The following is an 11621-nucleotide window of genomic DNA, read 5'->3' as shown; positions in this document are numbered from 1 at the left end:
AGTATCGTATTGGAAGCTCATGTAATTGTAAGTCTATTGGTTTAGATAGCAACAGGGGTTACTTGTTATTTATTTACTTGTTTATGTACCTTTCACGTACATTGACTCTATATTAGGTCTTTTTCAAGGAAAACGAACAGTTGATTTAGGAGGAAATGCATTAAGGCACACTACCATTTTCTTGTTGTTGCCATTTCTGGTTTATTTCAAGTTGGAATTATATATGTACTTTTGAAATAGATTTCCATCCACGAAAGGCAGCACTTAACAATAGAAACAGTTTTTAATTTTTTATTGGCTTGTCCAAGCCCCAAAGCCCCTTGGGATTATGAGAAGGTTTGTTGACCCCTCCACATGATAAAAATCAACAAATGCGGTTTTGCAGCTCGACCCACGATACTCTCCTCTTGTTTCACGTTGTGACCCCCAAAAGGCAACATTTTCTTCTCTCTCACGATATGGAAAAAAATAAAAATAAAATAAAATTACATAACGATCATTCCACTTATTTGAAATGTGTTCTACGTCAAAGATTAATTAGAGATCAATCGACAACTTTTCGATCGCATGGTATGAGTCAAACGTCCACAACAATCATCTACAAATTATACGTGTTACATAAGTTTATAGTTGATTTTATATGTGTGAGAGTTCAAGTTGTTTAAACGAATTTTAGATGTTAAAGAACATCCAATTCAAAATCATAAGATAATGATTAAAGTAACATTGAGTGAATAACCGTTTTATAAAACTCTACCTATTGTGACATGAAATATATTCTCAACATTCTTTTTCATTTGATCACCAAATAAGCAGAGTGTTTTGACCTTTTTCCCCCCAGTCTAACATCAATTCTCTTCATTTTAGATACGTACGTAACAAATTTAGGACTTTTGATGTGTCACGAAATAATGACACTAGTTCTTCTAGCTTGCTTACTTCCACAACACTAATTTGACTCCAAAGCTTGGTGAGCACAGTATCAATATGATGGGGAAAGCCACCTCCAAGCAATAACCCATCAAAGTGTTACTACACAAGCAATTAATATTGCTTCATGCGAAAGCTTTCGCTGAGATTTCATTGATAGACTCAAAGACTTTGCCGACAATTCCAAATCCAATTGATAATGTACTTGGTCTCTTTCGAACTCCTAGCAAGAACTACGGAAAGATTTCGTTCATTAATGGCCATCCTCTCTAAAAACTGTGGAATTTTACCAGATTGAATAATGTACACAATAGTAAGTTAGGTCTCCATACTTCCAATTTGAAGGACTATAAATGTAATGCTCCTTAAAAACCTCAAAATTGATGGGTGTTTACTATATTTGGTGATGTGTGACAACGTAAGTACAGGGATGAAACCCATTTAAAGGTAGCAAGTTCAAAGTATTTGGTTAAAGGACGAGAATGCTAATGGTTGCTGACAAGTATATAAGTTTTTCCTTTATGAAAAAAACAAAAAAAACCATTATAATTACATAACTATAAAAGAATGACATTACTAGAAGAGTGGTGATTTCCCACTTTTTTTTCTCATATTTTATCCACTTACACTCCTACTAGAAGTATTAGTCAAAGACAGTTTCCTTTGTCACATCGAATGACACCGGACAAATGGAGAATAAGAGGGAAAACTACAAGTGAACACTTAAAAGATAAACAACTTGTTCCTCTAAGGAATCCACCAAAAAGATAAAACTAGGAAACAAGAAGAAACCTTCTTCTCTAAAGTTCACATGCTATAAAATTCACTGCAAATATGTAGTGTGGTCATGGAAACCCTCCATAAATAGGGAAAGAAGTCTGTTTGCGTTGGGTTCGAACTTAGCAAATGCAGGACTATGGGTTTAGCAGGTATGGCGCTGTGATTTTCTTCGGGTTGCCCGAAAGATGTGGAACGGTAGTCCTGTCTCTTATTTTTGTTTTAGACTAATAATTTTCAAAAACTCTTTAGGAGTTTGATGTGATTTGCTTTCTATTTAGGATTTTTATTTCTTTTTAATTTTTGGCTTTCAATACGGATTTACACGGCGAATTTGTATTGTAGGTCTGTGAGTACATGTGCTTTTGGTTGTTGGATCGGGGATTTAGTTATTGTTTGGGTTGTGTGTGATTCTCTCTAGATCAATTCAACATATTGTTGTGTTTGGTCACTGGAGAAGATTTACCCATATTCAACAAATAGTTGCTTTGTACTTGCGTTTGCTCATTAATAATATATTATCGCTGATTTAAAATAAAAATAAAAATAAAAATAAAAAAACTTAAAATGAGCTCGTACACGAACAAATAATAATGTTAATTTACGTAAGTAGAGAATCAAAACATTCATATTTATGTTGATGTCCGTAAGACGACTAGTCATTTTCCTTACTAATGTTCATTCAAAACTTTTGAGACACGTTATCATTCTTACTTTTTTATACAATTTAATTACTAATTTCTCAATAGTTTTCTCGGAACAACAACTTTTTTGTTCTTGTTTCTTCTTTGAATTAATCTCACGCATCATGTTGTTTTGTTTGTAAGTTCATTTAGTTCCCCCAAAACCAAAATATCTGCTCTGTGCTTCGGACATCGGGTACAAAAATTATCTCTGTGCCATAATTAACGTTAACGATGCTCGAATTATGCCATGATGAAGAGCTACACGTGCCAAACATTTTGCCGTTTACAGTTGCACCCATAAATTTAGGATTCTATCTTCTTATATTAGTATCGAGGACAAAGAAAGCTAGTTATAAACATGTGAAAGGGTAACTTTTAGGCGATTTAGGGCTGAAGAATGTAAAGTCTTAAATTGAAAATTTGATAAAATAAAATAAACATATAATGAGTGATTCTATTACTAATAATATTAATGCATTTTGTATAAAATTTCACACATGACAAACTATGCATGCAGTAACTGCAGTTGAGTTAAAGTCTATCGATGTTGGTCATAATGGACCGCTGATTTACTTGGCTTGATTGAACCCGAATTGACAGAGAAGTTCAAACTCCAAGCTCCCCACTTATAATGTGGCATGTTGTTGATAATTTTAGGCCACCGAAAACTTGGTGCAGAATGGTCTCTATACAATTTATGGCCAAATAGGTAGGAGAGATCTCGTTACGATGTAGTATCGATACCCGAGTTGGCAACATGAAGAGTTGGGAATCTAATAAAAGCAAAAAAGACATAAACTCATGGGCTTCGTTAATTATTTCCATCACTTTATTATTGCCTAAAAGTCCATGTTTTCTGCACATGTGGTGACTAATGATTTCTCATGTCCTTTGGGACAATTGACTCTTCAAAAGGCAAATCCCAGATGAAATGTATACAAGGGAAATGGCCAACCTTGGTGGGGTTGCATCTTCATTTATGTTATCTACTTTTGAGTTAAAATTTAGCTAAAAACACACAAAAGCTATTTTAGACTTCAATCACATTCTCTAATTTAGAGAGACATAAATGCTCTTTTTTTTTGGTTTGAGAGAGAGATAATTTTTAATTTTTTAATTCAGCATAAATGATCCATCTCTATTAATATATATATATATATATATATAAATATAGGCAATATTAATTAAAGGTTTAAAATATTCATTAAATAAGACATCATTAAATTATAGAGAGTCATTAGGAGTCCATTCTCTCTCCTCAAATTTAAGAGCTCCTAGAGGTCTCATATTTTAGAAGTTGAATATGGAATATGGTTGGAAGTGAATTTTCTCACTTCTTTTATTAATTTTATTTAAAAATGTGATTTAGAGAATCTATTGCAGATGCTCAAATGCTCTTACATGCATTTCATATCATATTGATCAACAACACTTGAATTTGTCATTTCATTCCTGATAATAATATTAATATTAAGGTTAAAATTTATTAAAAAAATAAAAATTAAGCATTGACATATTAAATCCATTTCCTAACGATGTATGTACACTATATATATATCGTACGTTCATGATTAGTCAAATCAATTAGAGATCACTTTCATTGTCTTTGTGCCGTCTCAAGGGCTACAAAAGATCCCCTAGTTTCCAACTCTACACGTACTGGGCTTTGTGGGCTTTTGAAAAAGGGCTAGTTCCTTACTTAATTGGGAATTGCTCATAAATTGGGTTTTGAGAATTCAACCTTAATTAAAGAATTGACTCTTTATATAATAACCCAATTAGATCATCCTTTTGTAGAAAAAGTAAGTCACTTTTTTTTCTTGAGCGTTTATTCTTTTTTTAATAATTTTTTTTTTCTTATTTAGTTATTTGACTTTACGCACTATTCAGGTATTTTTTTTATTCATTTATTTAATTGGTATTATTTAGATCAATTAGTCAAATAATATTATAAGGTACAGTTATTACTTAAAAATGGGTAGCTCAAAAATCATTGTCTAGTTCCAAAAATAGGCTAGTTCCAAAAATGTAGTTCAAAAACCTGGTCCTTGTGTTGGATTAACATATTAGGCAATTTAGACCTCCAATGACTGTATTTAATCCCAATTTTCGAGAACTAAGAGCTTCGGGGGTCATAAAAGCCAAAACGATATGCCTTTATGGACTTTTCTTGTTAGCCAATATTGCTCATTTCATTAAATTTGTTGTTAAATACACATGATAAACTAAGGAAAGACTCCAGACTTCCTAGAAAGGGTTTAAAAATTGGAGGAAGGGACTCTAGAATTTTGGAGAACCAACTTTGGACAAGTGGAAGCTCACAATAAAGCTACATCAGATTTAGCAAGCAACACGTTGAGTGATCAAGAGAAAGTGAGCCTCGCCTATTAACTGCCGAAGCACTAGATGACAAGATGAGTGAGCAGAGGTAGTGGAGAACGAGAAGAGAGAATGAGGGAGTAGAGAACTTGAGTGCTGTTGAAACCATTGAGAATTATTAGGGATATAGACGAGCATTCTTTTCTATATTGGTAGATGAATCACGATGTTTCAATAAGAGAGCATTTGGGAGGTTGGTTGGGGTTATTGGGTTTTCTACTTTTAGTAGCAAATTTTAGCATTGATAACAAATTTGATTTGAGGACAAATGGTGCTAGAATATGAGAGGTGAGCTCAAAAAACACAGAATAAAGCATATTATGAGATTTTGCCAAAATAGAGATGTTGCTGGCAAGAAACACCTTTCTAAGTAGTAGTTGTTAACTTATAATGACTCGTTCTAGAGAGCTATTTTAGCTCTTGAGAATTTGGCTAAATCATTTGGAGACTCTCTTCAAGATGCTATAAATGGAACTACATTATGATTGTTTTTATGGGGTGAAGGGGGGTGCTTGAATGGGTTTGAGTGATGTCAACCAAGATAAGGTGAAGCAAATAGGTTATTGAAAGAAATACAAACTTTTGACTTTGTGTTTCACCTATATTTGATGAGATTTATATTGGGAGATTTGTCAAAGGCATTACAAAAGAGAGAGATCAAGATATTGTGAATGAATGAGTTGGTCCAAAGAGAGAGAGAGACAATCTATGAGGGAGAGACTTTGGATCTGCTTGGCAAAGTATCAATATTTTGTCAACAATGATGAGTTGTTCCTAACATGTGATTTATTTGTACCACAAGGGAGAAAGAGAAGAGAGAACAACGCCATTATTATCGTGGTTATTTCTTACTATCATTGATAAGCAGTTGGGATAAATGGCTTCTTTGTATGATGGAGTCTTTTTTTTTTTGACAAACAAAAAATTATAATTTTTTTTTTCATGAAGCTTTTTATATTGTTTATGCAGGCAGCACTTTTTTTTTTGGGAATTAAATTTTACAGGAAGGAGTAGAATTACAACTTAATTTACTTCTTACATTGGCTTTAGTTTTACCCGTTGCAACAGCTTATTGAGAGAGCTATCTATGAATATTGTGAAAACACCATTCAAATAGTTATGTTTTTTTAATTGAGAAAGATAATATTTAATGCGTAGTTTTAAATTATTTGAACAATTGTAGGGTAATTGTATTTTTTTTTAATGTATTATGAAAGACATTAGTATTGTTTAAATTATAAGGATGTTTAGTTTTTTTTTTTGGGAGCCCTTAGCTTTTGAAATTGATGGAAAAATTCCTGGATCCGGTGTGTTAAAGTTAGATGACAAATCATTTCATTGGATTTTGAAAAATGCCGTCTCAAGGGCTACAAAAGATCCCCTATTTCCAACTCTACACGTAATCCTTCTAGTTCTACAATTAAGGTGACTCAAATTGAAACAATAAATACCAGATATTTTTGTAGAAATGTCACATGACTTGTTATTTGACTCACTATTCAATTTTTCATTCATAAGGTGTTTCACAAATCATGAGGGTAAGTCCTTGTGACATTTCCAAAAACTCTCATTATCAGTATTGCTCATGATGATATCCTTACTTGGCTCTCTATCAACTTTTGGCTCGTTACATCTAGCAATCATGTATGCACGATTTTTTTTTTCTTTCCTGAAAATACTATAAGGATCTTCCATTACTTTGCACTAATAAGGTAAGGACATCCATTTTCCTTTAAGAAAAATCAGACTTTGACACATATTTCAAAAGTAACTTATTAAAAAAAAAAAAAAAATTTCTGCACATATGTGGACTGATTTATTTGTGAGGAATGACTCCTTAAGTGTGAAGAGTCAGTATTTCCAATAGAGAAATATCATTTGACTCGCCTTTCATGGTGGTGTCTCTTTAACAAACCGAACTTTTATGTTTATCATTTTCCAAAGGAGCCGCCTCTCCCAGATTCTTGGCATTTGGGATGAACCTAATTAAGTAGACGCCACTTTAACATGATTTCAACATGTCCCATCTATCAGAAGCTCATGACCAGGAAGGGTGTATGTTTATCAACAATGTAATGAGATTTTGTTCTTAGAAACTTAATTTCCATGCTACATGCATAATACTCAAAAGTCCAAGCTCTCTCCCCTCAGCTAAAAGCACTATAAATACACCCCCAAACTTGCCACTCTTTAACTAAGGAAAACCTAGTTCTAGCTAATAATTATTACTACACCAAAATGGCTAGAGCTCTCAAGTCTATTGCCCTCTTGTTTATTCTTCTTCTTGCTTCTCTCCTCTTAAGCTCCAAGCTTTCCCCAACAGAAGCTCGACCGCTGAAGCCATCACGCAATGGTGTCGCTAGAGAGAATGAGGGCTTCTTCACCAAAGTGGATGGTTCAGGACCAAGCGACCCTGGTGTTGGACACAGATCTGTGAGCCATCAAACTAGTCTAGCAAATGTCGAGAAGTCTGGCCCTAGCCCTGGTGAAGGCCATCATTGACTAGGTCCTTTGCATTCACCAGTGACTCTTTCCTTGACTGTTGCCTAAAAATTGTCCACCAGATGATCATACTCTGCACATTATCAAAGTACTGTATAATTGCCTGAAATGAAGGCACGTATGCTATTATCTCATCTCCTATATTACGGCATATATATTATACTATACATGTATGATGTATCAGTGAATTACTTATGTATGTGTCTCCTAATAAGTGCATATTTTTCAAGTCCACCGTCCTTTATTTGTCTCTTTGTTTTTCTAGTATCGACGCGTGTTCTAACTTGTACAAAAAGAAAGAGTGAAAATAAGGACATACAGTAATAAGAAGAATACTTTTGTATTAATAAGTAGTGATTAAGGCTCATACGTAAATACACAATTTTATTATGATTAAGATTTGCAATTAAAGTTTTTTTTATATTTTAAATATTGACAAAAAAAAACTTTACCTTTTTTCATTAGAAGTGCATATATAATTCCAATGCAAAAAATTAAAGCATATCAGCATTCTGGTCTGGAGATCACTAAAAGTTGGGCCACTTTCTATCAGCAAAAGAGAGAGGGGACCCATCTTCTTACTTAAAACCCTATATCATATTGGAGAACCCAATCAAGTATTTTAGTCGTCTAATTCGTTCTCGAGTCATTTTGGTCCTTCCGTAAGCAAAGCAAATTCATGCAAAAAGTCATCATCTGGATAATCCGTTGTGAAGCCTTACCATTTGAACAACAATCAAAGAGAGGAACAGAGAAATTTAAGTTGGTCGACTTCAATTCAGTGACAAGCATGCAATGTGGGGGCCACGAAGTACATTTGCGGGCTGCTAAAAGAAATGATCACACACAGAACAGTTCAGCTTTTGGATTAGGCGGGTCTCCGTAATCACGAGGATTTACTTAATGCCCTGTGCCAATTTGACCACGTGTGTACACAGTAAAGTGATAAAACCATCTACCAAGAAATAAGCCTAGCATCAACTTCTTCAGCTGCCACAAGCACCATGTTGCCACAAGCACTTCTTCTGGTGATCCTTATGAACATTAATGTTGCATCGACGTCCAATATCATCAAAACCATACCCGGCTTTCGCGGGGACCTCCCCTTCAAACTTGAAACTGGATTGGTATTTTTCTTCTTATAACTATTATTTTCTACTCTGTTAATTACTGTACGTTAATACAAAAGATGACAATGAATTTATGACTTCAACTATATAAAGGTACGTGGGAGTGGGCGCCATGGATGCTGTGCAGCTATTTTATTACTTCTTTGAGTCTGAAGGGAGTCCAGAGTATGATCCTCTTGTTCTTTGGCTCAATGGAGGACCTGGTTGTTCTACCTTCTCTGGCTTTGTATATGAAAATTTAGGTACCTTATTATGTTTTCCACTCTCTGCATCTTTCAGAGGATATTATTCTGTTTTGGAATTTTATGACCTTGGTAACAGACACCAGAAAATCTTTTTAAAATAAAGGCAAAGATTAAACAATAAAACAGCAAAAATAAAAGGTATGTCAAGCAGGTGAGATTTGCAGTGTGAAGAAAGCTATGGAAAGGATGTGCTCTGTTTTCTCTAATTTCTCTATAAAAAAAAATTTGGTGTATTCTTCTGGAGGTATAAGAACACAAGCACAGACAACATAGCTACTAACCTGGCCCAACCCAGAATAGGGAAGGGGGACCATCCAAAGCAGTACTTCCCAAGTTAAAAGCAAGCCCAAATTTGGCAAGAGCATGTGGCAATTATATATTCCAGTCGTTGTTTGATGAGTGTTTTAGTTTTAGTTTTTTTTTAGTAAGTCGTGTGTGTTATTTTTGCTAAATTTAGGAAGGGATTTTCTTACACACACTGTTAAGGTGCAATGAGGATTTGAACTTTAAGACCATTGGTTTGCAAGTCAAGTTTCTTTTCCAATGGGCTAGATCCGTTGGCGTTTATTGTATATATTTCACTAATATAATTATTTTATAATTCTATAGTTTTTAATATACATTTAGTTGCAATCTGGCACAAATATTGTGTTTAAAATTTACTTATTAGAATTAGCCTCACCATTTAATCCATACTTTGTTGCAGGTCCACTATCCTTTGACTACTTAAATTCCATTGGCAACAAGCCAAAATTAAAGCTGAATCCATACTCATGGACAAAGGTGGGAGACTTCAGTTGCCTTCTAGGTGTTTGTGTTTATGTCTTTGTATGTGATCAATAGAACCTTTTAAGTTTTTAAGGTTTTGTTGACATTGAGAAGAACAATCTACAACTTTCAGGTTGCCAAGTGTTTGTGCCTAATAAATCACGGTCATAAACTGACCGAAGGGACTTCCTCTCGGCCCTAGCACCTACTCATGAACTGAAACGGCCACGTTTCGTTAGGCATTTCGCCTTCCTAAAAACAAAAAAAAGCTGCAAAGGCAGAATCCTCTCAGCCTCGCGACCGCGGTATTATAGGCGAGCCGAAGGCCGTAAAAGACACGGCCGAAGATACTGTGGTCAAGTCGCCATGTGGCCTCAGGGTCCCACGCCCCATTTAATGAAGTAATGCCTCTGACTATCGCAGCAAACCCACTTTATATTGCTGGAGATTCTTATTCAGGCATAACTCTTCCTATTGTCGTTCAGGAAATATCTGATGGTAAGTTGGTAACTCTTAAATTTGACCTTTTGTCAGCTTCAGCTACTAAGAATTGAGAGGAGGGTCAATCATGCAACCTTTTGTTCAGTCTCAAATGCAAATGTATAGCAGATGTACACACAAGGCAAAGTTAGTTTCTTAATTGTGAATCATGAGGTATTGATTTGGGTTTATTTTATATATTTTTATGTAGGTAATCGAGATGAACATTTGCCACCAATGAATCTCAAAGTACATTTTCTGCCATTAGAATTTGAATAATTTATATCGTGTTGTAGTTAATAAATTCCTGATCATAAATATATTGGCCGCAGGGATATGTGATTGGCAATCCGGTGACAGATACTCAAATAGATAGGAATTACAGAGTGCTCTATATTTGCTTATCTAAAAGCACTTATACCAGAAGAACTGTACCAGGTGAAATACTTACTGATTTTGTTGCTTCATGTCGGTTTCATTAAAGTAGAGATTGGATTCTGGTTCTTCAAATCATTCTGAACTATTCTGACATATCATCAAAATCTGCTGGAAAAAATATAAACCTTGAGTTATGTATGTAGTGATTTTTAAATGTGGATGTGATTTTTATATTTTGCAAGTCAATGAAAAGAAACTGCAAGGGAGAATACGTGAATGTAGATCTAAACAACACGTTATGTGTGGATGATCTTGAAGTTTACAACGAGGTGATTGGGTTTGGTTTCTGCAAGTAATTTTAAGTAATGTGGAATCAAAATACTGACTTTACATTTCAATCGGCAGTGTATTGAAGACATACACCTTGAACAGATATTGGAACCTGTCTGTTCTGTATCGTCGCCAAAATCAGCGGGGTCAAAGTGGTTTGCAGAATATCTTGTTAACAAGGATTCAGCAAATCTTCTCCTTTCTTTTCCTCAACTTCGTAGGCCATGGTGTCGGGTTAGTCTCTCTGCACGTGCCCGCACACACACACGCATACACAATGCATGGTAATAACTTATCTGTAGGTTGTGAGTCAACATAACTGCCTTGTTTTAATGTAGAGTTACAATTATCTCTTCTCTTATATTTGGGCAAATGATAGAACTGTTCAAGATGCTCTTCATATTCGGGAGGTAATCAATAGTTCATTTTTTAAATATATTCTTCAGGTTTTCCTGACAGACATCACAGTACTTTAATTTTGCTTATCTTAAATGACAATCAGGGAAGCATTAAGGAATGGGAGATATGCAATAAGACCTTACATGACTTGTATATATCTGATGTTTCCTCTAGTCTTGTCTATCATGAGAACCTCATAAAACAAGGCTATAGAGTTCTGATTTACAGGTACCATATGCTTATAATTCTGTCCATTGTTTTTGGTTTTAGTCAAGCATAAAGACCCAAACAGAAAGCCTTATTTGTCACCAAATGGAGGGAAAATTCAATTACAGGAACTCATACAATCTAATCATTCTCACAATATCATTTCTGAACACAAAGCTTGTCTATTAACAGTGGTGATCATGACATGAATTATATCTCGATGATTGATGCTCTACTTATGGGGTTGGATTGAATCTCCTGAAATCTATGACACTCTGATGTCGTGGTGATTGGCTGTAATGCATGATCGTTGCGAAGCCTTGGAAGTGAGCATAGCAAAACGATCGCGAGAGAGACCTTTGGTAAAAACGTCTGCAAGCTGATAGTGAGAGGAAATATATCGGGTAGGT

The 11621-nt window shown here is 34.7% G+C and overlaps 1 pseudogene across 1 annotated transcript; it reads left to right on the top strand.

Annotated features, from left to right (window-relative positions):
- Positions 1 to 7882: 7882 nt before the first annotated feature.
- On the top strand, positions 7883 to 11416 carry LOC103335224 (serine carboxypeptidase-like 6; annotated as a pseudogene). The gene is made up of 8 exons (XR_016128069.1): positions 7883 to 8401; positions 8498 to 8646; positions 9356 to 9432; positions 9551 to 9915; positions 10109 to 10146; positions 10230 to 10335; positions 10518 to 10604; positions 10681 to 11416. The product of XR_016128069.1 is annotated as a serine carboxypeptidase-like 6 (transcript).
- The last annotated feature ends 205 nt before the right edge of the window (positions 11417 to 11621 follow it).

This window comes from Prunus mume, linkage group LG6, assembly GCF_029339155.1.
Source record: "Prunus mume cultivar Tortuosa linkage group LG6, ASM2933915v1, whole genome shotgun sequence".
NCBI lineage: Eukaryota > Viridiplantae > Streptophyta > Magnoliopsida > Rosales > Rosaceae > Prunus > Prunus mume.
The sequence above is the reverse complement of the archived record's forward strand: the minus strand, read 5'-3'. Positions and strand labels throughout refer to the sequence as shown.